Genomic DNA, 17,883 nt, shown 5'->3' with positions numbered 1-17,883 from the left:
TTCTGTTCCTGCCAGTAGGTGCCTAGCACACGGAGAAAGAGGGAAAAGCTTGAAGGATTGTTTTTGGGTAGGAAGGTGTCTCTTCCGGGAACAAAAACAATCCTGCCTGCATCATGGTGCCAGTGTACCTGTATTAGTGCTAGGCAACCAATAGTGCGCAAGCGCAAGGAGAGAGCAGGAATGCTCCTTCACAAGAAAGTACTCTACACTCTAACGACCAAAGTTCACGACTCCCTGAGGGTGACAAGGGATGGCAAGGACCTTCTTGACGTTATGAGCTGAACTCCACTAGAGAGTGGGGAAGAACACACATCCTTTTATTACCTTCACACACCCTAGTGGTGTCATGCTTCATCATAGGGTCACCCTGACGCCTAAAAGTCAGGTTGGGTTTGACCGTGTTTCAGGGAGCTCTTGGGTAAATAGGAGCATGGGGAGTTATAGATTAAAAACCCGCTGTCAGATCCCAGTTTCCCTTTATTCGTGGATCTGCCGGGGATATTAAAAAACAATAGTTACTGGGGGTCAGTCAGGAGATTTATGGTCCTATGACCCTAGTGCCAACATGTTTCAGTCCTATATTGGCCAAATTGGTCCTGGACTTTCTTCAGGGCTGAGAGTACAATCCTCCCTGGATAGCCCAGGAAGGGGGAATCCCTACCCTGCTTTTATTTTTAGGGCAGATAGCTGCTCCTAAAACCGAATAGTAACAGATTATTTATTTTTGATTTATTCGCACTCCATCTGTAAGACAAAAAGAAAAGAAGATCATAGTGTACCATTTTTGTCAGGACACTTCATTGCTTCCAAAAAGTACATGCTCATAGATACACCTGTGCCATCAGAACGACAGGGTGCAAGGTGCAAAAACCTGTGATGTGTTACGGACAAGCAGGTTGTCAGTGGAAGTTTCAATATTCAAAAGCACGCTAACTTTATTAATGGCGCATAAATTAGCACACTCCTAAATGTAGCACTGCACATAGTTTGGGTGGTTGTTATGGGGAGAGAGTGCTTTGGTCGTGTGATGGTTACTCTACCCCATTCGATAGCTCATTGTGAGTGACAGCGGTGCTATGGAAAAAGGACTTCAAACAATATAGTAACCCTAATGTAATAGGAGTAGCAGGTAGCCTTAAACATAGGTCTATTGTTAAAACAGCGCTGTGTCGAACTATTGTGAGGTCCATTGGTCGAGTTGTATCTGCTAAACCGGTTCACATGCCTGTTCCAGGAAGACTCCAGTGTTGAAGTTTCCGGCAGTGACCTGGTAGCCTTGAAACCAACGTTTGATACAAAGACTACAGCTAGACACTCTTTTTATTTATTTATTCTTTTACTATTCTTAGTGTGCCACTGCCCTCTAGTGGACAATGTTGATGCTAATCTGCACTTCGCTTCCAATCTGAAACGGGTTGTTAAGTGTGGCTGGTATCCTTCAAAGAGACATTTTACAAACACAGTGGGGATTTTGGTCTGTGCGCTTCAGCCATTGGCCTGATAAATTGTCTCTCTCCTCCAGTGTGGGGGCAGTGGGTCTGCCCAGGTTAGCCAGTGGCTCGCTCCTCTTTGAATGACTGCACAAAGTCTGTGCACAATGTTCACATCCTTGTAAAAATAGTTACTTTCTCTTCGGTGACAAAGCTAGTTGAAAGCCTGCTTTTTATAGTAACTTTAAAATGTTGCTATTTATTTTGCCTACACTTTAGGTGGCCAGTTACATGGGGATTTATTCATCATCTCCTCTCTATAAATGCATGGCACAACTGAAAGGCTTTTTAGTTAATACAAATATATATCGCTACTAAAACAGCCACATCAGTTAATGATTTTTGAATTTCATTTTATTTTCAGCCGTATGGTGGCCTCATTAAAGCGGTTGCATATTTTCACTTTATTTTTGTGGCATAGGCATGCAATCAAAAATAACCATCACACTAATTTGCCAAGGCCACACCTATTGGGTTTGTCAATGCCTTTTTTTAGGTCATGCCTTACAGCGCAGCTGTCTGCTAGAGTTTGTGTCACTACTCTTTGAAAAGTTATACATACATTGGGCTTCAGACGAATAAATATCTCTGATCACAAGAGTGGTTGTCTGGACGCACTATCTCAGCCATCTCAAACATCTGTCACCCTTGGGAAGTATGGTGGAACCTTACCACTGTAGACCTTTCTAGATTTAAATTTTACCAAATCTCCTCTTGGTGTAGAAGCTTAAACAGGTTAATTCCCGAGTATACCTCATTGGAAGATGAACTGCAAGACCCAAAGGTTAAAAAAAAAGAAGTAGGCCGTTGGTACCAGCATCTTGTCGCAGCAGCAGATAAGAAAATGGAACGGCCATATCTGGTCTGGGAGAAGTGCTTGCCAAGTGAAGACCTGGAAAAGTTATGGCAAGTATCTTTGGAAATATTATACCCACTAATTAAATCTTCACACTGCACAGGATATACTGGTCGCCCTTGAAGCTTGCCAAAATAAGGGGAGATGGAGAGGCTAATTGTACGAGATGTGGAGCCCCGAACGCGGATGATGTTCACATCTTTAGGCTTGTCCCCGGATTCAAGAGTTTTGGGGCAGTTTGGGTAAGACCTTGTCTGATCTATTGGGCATGGAGGTTGAGGTAAGCCCCTCTCTTATTACTTTTGGTATTATATTGAAGCCTGATGGTCTGTTGGGGTTCTCTGGCCTCGAGAGTAAATGGTATTTTACCTCCTCCTTTTGGCAAAGAGGGAGATTTGTAAGCTTTGGCGCCAGGTCCTCCCACCAACTTGGAGAGCCTGGTGGAATGCGGTACGATATTTTAGAGACTTGGATCAAAAGGTCAACCAGAATAGGGGTAGGGCAGATTTGGGGTTGTTTTGGAACCTCCTAGACGGTACTGTCGGTGTTTAATCTATCTGTGCTATCCTATGATTAGACCTCTTGGTCAGCTCCCAATGAGTGGTGTGGTCGGGTGCCACTTAAACACCATCAGCTGAGTCTATACCCCTTAGATAAAAATGACACGGTGGTGTAGGTTGAGAGGTTGTTGTATCTATGGAGGTCATATGAGGATTACAAAAAAAAGTGGTTGTCTGGTGCATCCTTCCATCTGCCCACACAAGTCTTTACACAAGTTTAATGCAAAAATAGCCAGCAAGCATCAAAGATATTTCTTTAAACTATTTGCCATTTAATGGACCAGACCTTCGTCCCTTGATCCGTTGGTACTCCGTTTATACAGTTTTGTCAATACTGTAGGCGTAGAAAAAATGGGATCCAACCAAAACCAGAGCTACTAACGAGCAGGTACTGAGCTCTTCCTGTGGGAAGAATGAGATTAGACAGTGAAGAGGGATAAACAAGCCAGAGTGAAAAGGCCGACCTCTAAATGCGCAGTTCTCCCTTCATTTGTCCCAACTTGTGAATACGGCTGCATTTCATGTGCATAGTATAACATGGGATAACAAAATGGCAGTGAATTTAAAATATCTGTGAACATGCAATAATGCCTGGTAAAGACAGAGCTAAAGGATCTGATGTTCATTGTGTATTTTTAAGCCTCGGTGTCCTCTCTCAGGCTGTTTTTGGGTAAGATGCTAGAAAAAAATGCTGACGTTTACCCATTCATCTTTATAAGCTTAGAAAAAGTGGATATGTATATGGCACGCAGTCTTCGAGTAAACCATCATAAGATGTTCACCTCCTGAATTAATTTTTTTTACAGCTTTCTGTTCATATGTGAGCTCATTTTCTATTTCCATTTTTGAAAGCATTTGAAAGCTTTCAGTGCCATTGATCTGCAAGTTGTTCATGTGAGTGACTGATTGCTATGATTGCTATGAATCATGAGCTTCATTTCAGTACCCGAGAGTTATTTGTTAGAGTTAATCTGAAGCAGAGTTGTTGAAAAAAATGGCTGCTTGGACTAAGCACTTCTGCAGCTTCACACTTATCTGTGAGCAAGAACAGTGACAAACATTGGGTATGGCTTCCATTTGGACAAAATTGTTTAATACTTTGAAAAGTTTCAGTTGCTGGCGATATTTTGGGATGCATTTCAGTGCATTGTCTTTCACACAGTGTGGGATATTTACAAGAAAATGCTGGAGCGCGGTGTTTTGCCAAATTTGGCAACACCACACCCTGACATTTCCAAAATGCAGGGATGCGCCGTATTTTAAAAAATACAGCACACTCCTGTGTTTCCCATAGCGCTGGTGCTATAAAAAGCTGCGTATTGCCAGCGCAGGCACCCTGGTGCCATGTTGCAAGGGTGCCTGTACTGTAGGGGCATTGTTTATGTGCAAGAAGGGCCACCTTCCTACACATAACCAATGCCTAATGGCAATTTGCTCTTTCCATCTGTGCTGCAGCACACATGAAAAGACGAAAAAAACTAGGATAAGTTAATAATGTCTCCTCATATCACCATTCTAAGACCAGGTATTACCTGGCCTTAGTATTTTGGCGCTGCCCCAGCCTTGTAAATCTGGGGCAGTGTCAAAAAGCAATGAATGTTGCAGTGGAACACCCACAGCAACACCCATTGCACGCCCCTCTGCCACAGGAGACTGCTGCGGTAGAGGGCATATTTACAAGGTGGTCTGAATATGGGGAATGGGGCAACGACACCGGAGCGTCAAAAAAAGTGATGCTCCGGTAGCGTTAGGGGCTTGTGAGTATGCCTCATCAGTGAGATTTAGCTTGAGTCCTGAAGCACAGTGAGCACAGGACCCATGTCAGTGTGCCCATTGCACGTAGGACGTTTTATGAAGGGAAATGTAAAAGTGATGGTTGGAATGATTGCAAAAGTCTCAGCCACTGGTAATCACCCGGTACATTATTTTTCACCCACTATGCCATTTCAGACAGAGACCAGCCCAGCCTGGCATTTCGCTCTGGATTGTTTCTATTGGAGCCGGGACCAAGGGTGATTTACACGTGACTGGCACTGTCTGAGGTGGCAGACTCCATTTTCCTGCAAGCACAGTCCGACAAGTACAACAGCAAACCGGTTGCCTAGACCCCTCCGTCCCTAGATACGTTTTAGAGAGTTTCCTTCCCTGCTGCATCTTTGCTTGGTTACCTGCTACAGAACTGTGCTGTCAAAGGCAACAAATAGAGAAGAAAGACTGTGGTGGTTTTGATGGGGACTGATGACATTAGCGTTTAAGAGCCACAATAACAAGCTGACTATGCATTTATGGAAAGTAAAGCTTGATTCCCAGAAAAGTGCCTTAGAAATATAGGTACAAGAAAAAGAATTCCCCAACCAGCGTTTTATATAAACAAAAGTGATTATACAATAGTGTGAATCTTTTCTATAGTACTGCACACAAGACAGGGATTTGTATTCAAGTCAATCTTTCATTTTCGAGAAGCAGATTTCAGATGAAAAACAGCCGACCCAGTAAATACAGATTGCCTTTTTCATGTATATAAAATGCTACAGACTTTTGCTGTAAAAAATAAGTAGTGCATCATATCAATAAAAATCATTGGTCTTGTTGGTGAACAAAATGTGCCTGCCACCATGTGTGAAGAAAGTGCTTGTGCATAAAATATTGTGAACAGCTGATTCTTCCAGTTTATACAGTAGAGAAATGCATATGAAGCATAATGTAATGAGTGAGACCTCTGTCCTGAGTGGAGAACGGAGCCCCCTGGTGTCTCCCCAGGGTTTCTCTGCAGAGCACAGTACTCCGGGTGCACAGGAAGCACTTCTGTGGCCACTTCCGGGGATTCTTTGTGTGAATTCATTCTCTCTTTTGGCCCCCAGACATCACCAGCAAGGAACATGTGATCACCCGGTCAGCTACAGATCTGGAGCTCGGCAGACCCCAAGTTCCACTGAGACTCACAATTGGAAAGGGGAGACCCCCCCTTGCAACGGTGCAGCTCCAAAATAGACCTGATTGCACCCGGACAGTGATCCCCAAACCAGCGATTTCAAAAGGGATCTCGTCTAGGTACCAATATCCCTCAAAATGTCACAGCCCTTTCCTAGCTGATGGATGGATTACCAGCCACGGTCTGCCACCCCTCTTCCCTCCCGCGGGTGGTGAAGCCGACTAAACACCAGGGAATCTTTAGCCGGGGAGGTAGAGTGGCTCCCTGGGTATTCAGGCTTACTACCTCCCCGCCTGCCTCTGGGGATTAATAAACACAGGCTTGCCCTGCCCTTGAAGGATGAACTGGGGGCTTACTCCCACAATAGACCCCTCCCAAGAGTGGGGAAAACACACAGGACACCAGGGAATTTAGAAATAAGGGAATGCCCCCGGACCATGGGGTCTACCTATCCTAGGGAAGCAATGGCCTCTTACGAATGTTGATAGTAACAGCCCTAATTGGCCCTCCACAGGAAAGGGGAAGCCAACTAGACACCAATGAATTAAAAATGAAGGGTGCAACCTCCCTCCCCTATCCTTTAGACGGTTGGATTGGCTATGAGGGTGGGCCTCCCCTGTCACTGGCCTGACTACACCCCAAATTCCTGACATAGTTTCACTGCATTCCCCCATCAAGTTGCTCACACGAATGAGAGAAGCAAATAAAGGCAAGAAATGTGCTGGCTAGAGGCCAGAAAAGACGTGCGCCTTGTGCCAGGAAGCATGCCTCCCAACTCGTTCTGTCTGTTTCCTCGCTAAACCGAAAGTGCTTCCTTGTAGCCCAGGATCTATTCAGCTCCCCAGAGGGAGCCAGATCGGGGGTCTCCAGCCCTGATCTACTTCCCCATCAGAAATGAGATGCAGAAATTGGTGGGTAGAGGTCAGAGAGAAGCAAGCGTTGGACCAGGAAGGCAGGTGATCCACTCCATTCCTATATTTTCTGTTCATGAAGGGGACATTTCAGGCCCTGCTTGATCTGCCTCTTCAGGGAAGATAAATTTAGATGGTGTGTAGGGACAAGAAAGAGGCATGCCACATGCATTGTGCCAGAAATGCTTCCATGGGTTGGGAAAACACTGCATCTAATAGTGTGGATTCCGGCCCTGTTACACAGGATTGGGAGCAGCTCCCACTTTGTCCACATCGTCTTGTGGTGAGAATTTGTGATAGGGCTTTGTGGTCCTATTGCAATTCCTAAGTAGGTTTCCCAACCAGAGACATTCAAATGTTACAGCAGCCCACCCCACCCCCACGTCCCCCCCCCCCCGAGAGGGAAAGACGCAATACAATGTTTCCATTACGAAGGGAAGGCATTTTATGCAGTTACCCCCAAACTTTCCCAGTGGCAGTAGATATCCCACTAGGCTGCAAGGTCGTTTGTGCCAAAGCAAATAGGCAAGGTCACAGAATCCCAGAAGACAGAGGAAGAGGCAATTTTGGAAAGAGAAGACTCCCCTTTACAACGGTATCCCTCCCATAAGTATACCTGGTGTCCGACTCAGGAAGCCCGCTTGACTCCTGGTCAGAGATCGGGGTCCATCTACAGTTGCAGAGCAGAATTTATTTGTGGGAGGGGCGTTATTGGAAGGGGGAGCAGATGGGAGTCTTACCTTCTAAGCAACCCTCTCTGGTTACCTGACATGTGTTCTACAGAGAAGGAATCATTGTTATTCATTTTGGCTTGAATTTCTAGCACAGCGGCGGGCGAGCTTTCTCATACCGGACTCCTAAAGCCTGGAACGGCCTCCCACTGCACATCAGAGCCACCAGCACAGCCCTCAAATTTGACTAGAAACTGAACACCCAGCTTTTCTATTATGCCCCTGTCAGAGCTGGAACAGTCCCTTCTTTCTAGTGCCTGGATACCCTCCTGGGTGAGACGCGTGCTATACAACCACTCAGTGAGTGTTGACCTCTGGTCTCTATCCAACATCTGCATTTCAGCACCCGATGGCAGAGCAGGTCCGGTACTTCACTGTTCATGTTCACTCTGGAAAAGGCATCCTTTATTTACAATAACTGAGAAAAATATATGATCTGTGCACTATGGCTTAGTGTCTGGACACCCCACTGTCTCAGCCATTACTTTGACAAAATGAGACCATGTGTATGAGTGGCTACAACACATTTATTAATTTATATTTTTTTAATAGAGTTTTATATAGCGCAAACTAGACCCGAGACATTGGGTATCCGAGCGCTTTACATGAGCACCAGTTTCTTTACATGAGGACACATTCATTTTTGGTTAGGCATGGGGCGGATTAAGTGATTTGCCCAGAATCACAGGATGTTGAGCGTCGTTACCGAGACTCGAACCCGGTTCCCCAGCTTCAAGGTCGACTGCTCTTGCCATAAGGCTACATCCTCTTTGGTGATGAATAGACAAACTGCATCCATGTGGCAAAAAAAAGTGGGTAGACTCTCACTAGATCTATGCTTGGCTACAATAATCCATACCTACAACCAGGGCAAACCCCAAGAGGAGTGTGACTCCTTCAGGCCCATCGCCCCCTGAATATAGAGGCCACAATTCTGGCCAAGGTCCTAACCTTTCAACGGTATACTGTATACTGTAATCTACCTGAACTGATTGTGATTATGTCCCTAGCAAAAAAGGCGTTTGATTATGTAAAACGTCATTTCTATTGTGGATTACTCAAGGAAATGGCATTTGGTCTGGAATAGGAATATGTGTCAACGTGCTTTATCCCAACCAAAGACTAGAGTATAAGCGAATTGCACATGGGACATTTTTTACTGGGATGCCATTTGTCTTCTCTTGCTCTGGCCTTTGAAACACTGTCCTCCTGGTTACAGAAAGACACCCTAATCAGAAGCCACATATAGGACCCATGGTGGTAAGCTGTTGTTTCTTTATTTGTGGATGACCTTCTCCTGTACCTGGTGGACCACACTCAATCAATTCCTTGTGTGCGCATATTTATGAGCATACATGGAAAATATTCAGGCCTACGGATTAACTGGTCTAAGTCAACTATTTTCCCAATGGTGGACTTGTCCCCACCGGTTTGGATGTATATAATCTGATATACCGCCATATTTGTAGATTAATAACTGGTACACAGTATCCTACAAGAACCTCTAATAATCACAGCTAGGCGTGCAATGGGAACTACTGGCCGTCTAAGGGCGTCACATACTGGGAAAACAAGTACAACATGGACACGCCACACAGCAATGGTGGCCTGCAGTTGGTAAGTTCCAAAATGTAATGGTACGATTACTCTGTGGAACTCCAAGATACTGAGAAAAAAAGTGGACTCAAGGCTTTTTTTAAATTATACATACTTGACATATCCAAACTGGGGGTCATCTGTGGATCAGAGGGCTTAAATACTTTAATTAGTTAAAGGAGGAATATGAACTAATAGACCTGCAGCAATACAAGTAACATCTTCAAAAGAACTCCACCCATGTGTTGAGAATTGTGGTAGTGCAATTTTTCATTAAGATTTGTCAAGTAGGATGTCCACAGTGTTTGGCCCTTGGCATAGCATCCACAAAATCCTACAATTCTGCTGCAGGCCGTGTACGTTTCATGAGGTTTAACTTTCTACTTCACACAAGCTCTCAACAATAGCAGACAAATGTCAAATATTGGAGAAAAACACTCATTCCTCAAGTACTGAAAATCAGAATTTTGTGCCAATGCAAATATCCTATTCTCCAGTGTTCCTACACTTATGCTACTAAAAAGTGATTCTATATATGTGTGTGAGCCTGTCGTACGCGACAGGACAGGGATACATGAAAACGTCTGTGCTCCTGTTGAAAGTGCCCTTTCATTCACTCATAAGGTGGTGGAGAACGTCTCTGATACAAATTTCGTTTAAAAAGGGGTCTGGCAAAGAGCCTAAATCCCCTTCTTTCCCTGCAGCAACTAGCCCCACAGATGGGGTCTGCAGTGGAAGTATGCTTTGGACCTTTCAGCCCTCAGACAGGACAAGGGTTTACCTTTCTCTGGTGTATCTGTGGGATTATTTCACCTATAAGGCCCAGTGATTGCTAGCCACTGGAAGGTCAATCAAAGGTCAGATCAAGGTGCCCCTCTTCTTTTGTTGTATGAGGATAACTAACCTTTCCACTCGGGGAACTAGAAAGAACCGAGCCCCCTTCATCTCTCAGAGGAGAAATGATGGTTATCAAAGATACAGGCCTTGCAGACTCACCTGTGAGTCCCTGCTCAATGACCACCCTCTTCCACCTGTTGGAGAACAGTCTGGTTGGACCCAGGGCTTTAGATCTGCTCATGTCCAGTCCTCCAGTCTCTCCCCTCTGCCTGAGCAGAGGAGGAACAGACCCCCTTATTAGGAACGAGCCTTCAAGTTGGCGGGCAGATCTGAATATCTTAGTGCATAAAATGAATGGAGGTTACAGGTGGTACCTGGCATTTGTCAGTCTACACTGCAGGTGAGATCCTCTGTGTGTAGGCGGAATGTTCTGTTAGGTGAGGGTTTCGGATGAGGACAGATGTTAGCAGTTCTGTAGATGATTCCTCTGCATTGCTTTATTCCCAATACTATTTTCTTTTTGGTACCCATGTGTTTTTGACTAATTTGGCATCTGGGCCTGTATACATACCTCCCATATCCGCCAAGTGTTTTTGTTTAATGTGCACGACAAAGCTTACTGCAGATCAGTCTAATGTTGTATCCACACTGGGTTCGATGTTGATGTAAAGAGCACACATGTAACAGATCTGGAACATGCGATCTGCCTGCCTTGGCCATTTTTAAGAGCGTACTGAGAAATTACCATGTCTGCCCGTTACTGCGCCTCTGAAACATCCATTTCAGTCTGCAATCTGCAGCTAAAGTCTAGCCAAAGCTGTGGAACCGTACACAAGCCTGCAGACCTGACCATCTCCATCAGAAGACCAGGCTACAAGTACACCACTGCCCTCCAGTCATTAAATATTTTTTAGTATCAAACATTGTTATGGTACTCACTTAAAACTTCTTAGAACGTGGTCACCAGATTCATTGCCCACACATATTCTTTTTGTTGTTGATTTTATTCGTTTGTTTTATTTTTAACACATCTATAACCAAATGAGTGAAGGAATACTTATGCTCCAAAATACTATGATCTCCACTTTTGCTGCATCACTTTATTTATTTGCAGATTTACCACATTGGTTGGACAAAGGTCTTTATCTTTTTTTTAGCTCTTTTTCATTTTGTGTTGCTGCGCTTTGACCCGCCCCCAAAGTACTTTCCGAGTCTTGAAACGCTGCCACATTACCAAGGGGCGAGACAAGGACATTTTCATTTTCCTCTGTATGGTCCATTCAGAACCGGCACAGGAAGGGCAAATGTTAGTATCATGCCAGTCCTCCAGGTTGTTACGTTCCTCAAAGGTTAGTAGATTATTTACATACCCCCCATCAAGCTTCTTTTTTAAGTCTTGAAGTATTCTTTTGGTGGGATTTGATGTTGTGTCACTGAGCTGTCTATGTGCCTCTGCAATGTAGTCATCGGCATGCAGTAACACCACGTTGCCCCTTTTGTCAGTTTCCTTGATCATGATTTCGGGATGATTCTTTAGTTCTTTTAGGAGAGTCATTTCACAGTTTTTAACATTTTTGGGTAAGTAGTGTTTCCTTTTCTGATAGTTTTAGTGTTCTGATGTTAAGACCTTTGAAACTGCTGTATAAAATAAGTCAATAGTATTCCCAGTGGGCAATTGGGGGCAAAAAATTGATTTAGAACCGACCTCTGTGTAGGCCTCTTTGGAGGCTTCAAAACTCAAGGAGTCACTGGCCTGGGGGAGATGGTTTCGTTGGCGTTCTTCGAGGGGTTTGGATCCTGTATCAGTATCTCTGGAAGAAGTGTTGAATTTTTTAACAGAAATCTTCCTTGAAGGTAGATCTTATAGTACTGTGAATGTTGGCAGATCGGTTATTTCAGCAGGGCATGAGGTGATTGATAGCTTACCAGTTGGACAACATGATGTTGTGAAGAGATTTCAAGGAGTATTAGAATAAAGGTGCCCCCAGGTCCTAAGTATTCGTCTGTGTGAGATGTAGACCTTGTTATCAAGGAGTTAATAAGTTGGTCTGAAAATGAATTCTTGAACCATAAACAACTTTCTTTGAAGTTGGTTATGTTATTATGTCTTGTGTCGTTTTAAAAGGGTTTCTGATGTTACGGCACTTGATATTTCTGGACGAAGGTTTGTTCCAGAAGGTATGTGCTTTTATACCACCAGGAGAGCTAAAGCCATGTCTAGCACAATTTTTTATCCGAATCTAGATGAGTGCAGGAAACTGTGTGTTGAAGAGGTGTATTCAGGAGTATGAAAGAAGGACTGAAAATGTGAGGAGCAGTTTGGATTTTCAGTTGTTAATTTCTTACAGACATCCTCATAGAGCTGTTTCCATCCCAACTTTATGTCGGTGGGTTAGAGAAGTTATGGGGAATTGATTTGAGTAAATTTGGTGCCCACTCCTCTAGGGGCGCTGTGGCGTCTAAGGCTCTACTTCTGGGTTTTCCACAGCTGGGTGGGTAGAAAATAATGATTTATTAAAGACACAGAGGCTGATATTTTCCCTCCCTGGATTAATGCCCTTTAATTTGTTCATGTTTTCATTTCAGGAGGAGATTTTAAGAAGTGATATGTAAGGAGTTCAGATATTCGTTGATTTTTCGTGTCTGGAAGTCCTTGGATTTTGATAAGTTCAATGAGTTTTGTTATTGAAGTTGTTTGCATCAACAAAGAAGGAAGATGGCTGCATTACAGGGGATTAAATAGCATTAAGAACTTGTATTCATTCAGATTCTAAGTTCTTGTAATGTTTTGTAGTTGCTGCTGTGAGTTGGCAATTAAAGAGACATGCATAATATCAGCCTCCGTGTCTTTGATAAAATCATGATGTTCTACCCACCCAGCTGTGGAAAATCTGAATTTAAGGCTATAGGACCACGATTCTGAAACTTCGGTAAGCACATTGACTTTTACGTTAGGAACATGCAGTGCATCATGTATGAGGGAGTACTCTGTCTTCAACTTGGGGCTCTTTACGGTATACTCACTGTAATTTAATTGCTCTAAACGCAACGTTTTTATTCCCATTCTGGTTAGAGCAATGATGGCCTTATGGGTATATCTAATTATTGATGTGTATCTCTCCTTTGAAAATGTTCAGTTTTAATATTGCACTACATGGGACTACTACACTTGCACACGCTGAGAACGATGATGACTACTTTGTAGATTTACTTGATTACTGATGTGTGTGTGTCTCTCCCCATGAACACGTTTTGTGATATAACTGCACATTATGTAATTACCTGACTTATGGCGCTCCTTTTGTGAAACTGAACTGTGACAATGACACACTTAGGGATAGTTGTGTATCTCTTCACATGTGGCGTATGAGATTGTCTGACACAAGTTTCTATTCTAGCTATTGTAAGGTTCCTGTTGTTTAACGTTAGTGAAAGGTCTGTATAATAAGCTATGCCATTTTTAGAGTGGTTTGCATATCGTAATATTAACCTTGGATATTTTTGTCTTTTTCTTTCCCAATTTCTTTATATTCCTATCCTCCCTGTCTTACACACATCTTTTTCACCTAACTGATTTGGTATACCTGGGTTTTTACTTCCTTTTGCTATCTATTATGCACACTACCCACATCGTTTTGGATATAAACAATTGACAATTTGACCCTATTTCTGTACCACATATTTTTGGGCATTTTTGTCAATATCAGCCTTGAGAAAGCCATCGGCCATCGGGTGAAACACGTGTCTGTGTTGTTTTCGTGTGATATCACTGTTGAAAAGAAGCAATTAAAATGGCACATTTCGCCTACTAAGCACAACAGAACAGGAGGTTTGGAAATTATTATTCCTTTCATTACATCTGATTAATGGGCACAGACCTCCAACCACAACTCACATTATCCTTTTACCAATAGCCCTTGGGTGTAGCCATTTGTGAGGTGCATGCCAGTTCTTACATTGGGTCTTTACAATGGCAGCGTGAAACCTAGATTCAACCACCCATTTCAGCAAACCTCAACTTGTCCCAATTACTGCTGCAAGGATAATCTTTTCAAAGACAGAGGTCAGATGTCAGGCTATGTCTTCTGACTATTTGTTGCGTATTCCTTTATCATGGGAATTTGTGTTTATTACTCGTTTTCTGGCTGCAAAGTAACACAATTTTTTAACGTGAACTATATGACAATATTCCTGGTGTACAAGAAGTGTTACAGGAAAGGCTAAAGGATATACTTTTTTTTGTAACACACAATAACATTTAAATACCTGTAAGTGAATTGTACAAATATTTCAGAGTATATAAGCAGTTAGGGAAGCACATTTTTTTATAATTCGGAAGTGTGATGAAAAAAGATTTTAACAAGGCCTAAACAAACCAAGACACTTTTACTCGGTGATGCGCAAGTGATAAATATTCACTGACACCCGATTTCAAGTCATTGTGATTAGATTGCAATAAAGTTTGATCAGTAAAACTGAAGGGTTGTAAATGTAGTGCCCATTTCAATTAAAATGTGCTATTTGTATATGACAATGTGCTAAAAATATGTTTGTATATTTGCAATATTGTGCTCCCTAATGCACCACCAGCTACATACAACATCCATACCACTCTCCTGCTGAATACACTGGCTACACTTTGTGTGAAACTAGGATTTTTCACAATCCCTATGACTTCAATGATGTAACACTGATGTCAGCATCCCCACTATTGCAATTATTCCAGCCCCACTGGTGCAAAGGTGCTGATTTATGTCCTTAAGTCCATTTTCAAAACAAACCCTTGCAAGTATTCGCAATTAAGATTCTGGGTGAATCTTCCAGTATTTCTCACCCTTGTGTTTTATTGTTCACAAAGCCATTTCAACAGAGAATGAGATCACTATATGTGATCATATAAAATCGTCTTACTTGTGTATGACTTTCACACATGAATTGAGAAACATGGATGTCACCTAATGGCCAGAACTCCCAACTTTGGATCTGGGGAACCAGATTTGAGTCCTGGATGGGGGGGGGGGAGAGAGACAGACAGACACACACACACACTTCACCATCTGTAGCTTTCATTGGTAGATTAATATCTTGGTCACGTCTGATTACCACATATTGAAGAGCATGGGCAAGGTCATGACAATTACAAACAATTGCTGTTAGAGAGGAATGCAAGCAATTGTAAAGACTATGCTATTTTGGTAATAATTCAGTGCAGTTTGAAAGCATCTCTGCTACTATTTCAAAAATCCACCTTGCCTCGTGTCCATTAAAGGTAGGTGGGTTGCAGTAGTCGGTCATTCTAAAAATTGGTTGTGGTTCTAAAAAGTGTGGGAAGCACTGTATTAGACAAAGAAGTTGAGATTTTAGTTAGGACTCTTACTTCTGTTTTATCTTCATTCAATTTGAAATGTTTTTGTCTATCCATCTGTATATAAAACGCATTATATTCTGAAATTTTCCTGTGTCACTTTCCTAAGAATGTTACTCATGGAAAGTCCTCAGCTCACATGTAAGATTGTTGTGCACGTAAGAGAGGGGGTCAAAAACACTACAGCTGGTTATGGGGACTTCAAGACAGAGGTGCACACTCTCCACAGCGATGCAGGGGACCTTTCTCCAACTCCACGGAGCTGGAACCAGAGAAGCCAGGTACCACTGTGAGCTTACAAAAATGCTCCACGATGCAAACAGAACGCGGTTGTTACAACGACCGCGTTGTCACAATGCACTACCATTACAACTCAAGTCGTTACAACGACTTGCGTTAGATGGCGCGCTGGACTTAGGAATAGTATGATTTACTTTTCCAACTCCAGTGTGTGCAACTCTAGGAATATTGTTGGAATAGTAAATCATACTATTCCTTATCCTAGAGTTGTAACAACTTGCGTAGTAATGGTAGTGCGTTGTAACAATGCAGTTGTTGTAACGACTGTGTTGTGTTTGCACATGGTGTAAAATCTGCGTTATGAACGTAGTTTTCCATGCCAAGTACACCCCTGGGGCCTAGGTCAGCTAGTATACGTATCTCCCATATACATATAGGGATTGATAGATCTATATATTGTTCAAGAAGAATTACTCTTGTTGTAAAGGAATAAAAATGTACATTAAGAAAATATGTGAGTAACTTCAATAAAGCTTATGGCATAAATAATGATTCTTACGTATCTTTGTTATGTTTAACCAATTCTGTGATATTGGAATTAACAAACACTAAGTCAGGGATATAGTTACAACCTAGGATAACCTGTAGTCTACAGCTAAATGAGGAGCTGGGTTGACCCAGACTTTACCTCACTGTCCAGCTTTGATACTCAGTGTAATTTCTGAAGTTCACTTGTGAGTCTTTTGGGCTGCCATGGGAGAGGCCATGGACCGTGGGCACTGTCTCTATAGGCAGTGGCTTTTCTTTGCTCTTCCCACGCAGTTGGTAGGCAGGGGTGCAATGAAACCTTGGGGGCCCCACACAGTCCCAACCAGTCTTGTTATCTTCCAGCCTGCCTTCGCAAAGTTTCATAGAGACTGCTTGAACGATAGGAAAAGAGCCACGAACTACAGAGAGAAGGAGATTTTGATGTGTGTAGTTATTCCCCATCACTGGGAAAACTCTGAATAGGTGCTATTTATGACACTTGATGAATTCCAAACCCAGGAGTGTTGGACTTTATCAGGTGCAATAAATACTAAATACGTCTCCAGGGCACGTGCAACTAGGGTCAAAGTGCTATATTTTCCTTTCGTTTTCTGTTCCTCTCTCGTTTTCACACCTCTTTATAACCCCTCTATCACTCTCTCTCTCTCTCTCTGGCTTTCTTGTCTCTCTTAGGTGTTTGTTATTCAACTGTGTTTTTTACAGCCTGTGTGTCTCTCTCTTCTCTCTCTGGTGGGTCTCTCTCTTTCCTCTCCGTTCTCTTTCCTGTACTCTCATTCAGTTACTTTGCTCACCTACACTGTATCACCCTTGCTCTCACTCTTTCTCTCTCAACTGTCCCTTGCTCACGTTACTCCTCACAGTTGCCGTCTCTCTTACTCTCTGGGCTCTTCATATTGTCCTCTCTCCTCATCGTTTATCTTTCCCCGGTGGTTCATTCCTTCGGTTTCGGTTTGTTATTACTGCCCCTCATGTGAAGTGACACACAGTCACAAGGGTGCCATTTCACTGGGATTTTTGATATTGCAACAGGACATCAATAAATGTTGCAACTGTGTTTCTTGCAGCACATCTCAGGGGGCAGGATTTCGACAGGCAGCAGCAGTTGTTCTTCATTTTGCCATATCGTACTTGCTGTGTAGGAAGCTGGGTTTCTGTTGCAGTAACCCTCCCACTTTTTGCCAGACTTCTGATGCACTTTGACTTGATGTGCCGTGGGTCCATGCCAATCAGGTTCCCAGGGCCTGTGTTCTTTCCCAGAAACTGTACCTTGTACCCCTAATTGGCACCTCTCTGGCCACATGTCAGTCCCTTGTAAAAGGTACCATGGGTACCAAGGGCACTGTGGGAAGGGAAGTCTTCTAAGGGCTGCAGCACTTATTGTGCCACCCTTAGAGGCACTGTACCTTTACACACACACACTGCTTGCAGGCTGCGTGTTATGGTGCAGAGCAAAGTGACGAGTCAACATGACACACATCCCTGTGTGCCATGCCTACAACTCACTGCCCTGTCATAGGTCAGCCACCCCTCTAGCTGGATGCACTATACCAGTGGTGAGGGTACAGGTGCATGAGGTCTGTACCCCTACAGTGTCTAAGCCAATTCTTAGACATTGTAAGTGCAGTAATGCCATTAAGAGTATATGGTGCTGGGAATTTGTTGTTACAAACTCCACAGCACCATAATGGCTTTACTGAAAACTGGGACGTTTGGTATCAAACTTCTTCGTACATTAAACCCCCACTGATACCAGTGTGGGATTTCATGAAAAATGCACTCAGAGGGTATCTTAGAGATGCCCCTTGAAAAACGACCA

Source organism: Lissotriton helveticus, chromosome 6 (assembly GCF_964261635.1).
Source record: "Lissotriton helveticus chromosome 6, aLisHel1.1, whole genome shotgun sequence".
NCBI lineage: Eukaryota > Metazoa > Chordata > Amphibia > Caudata > Salamandridae > Lissotriton > Lissotriton helveticus.
This window is presented reverse-complemented; position numbering follows the sequence as displayed.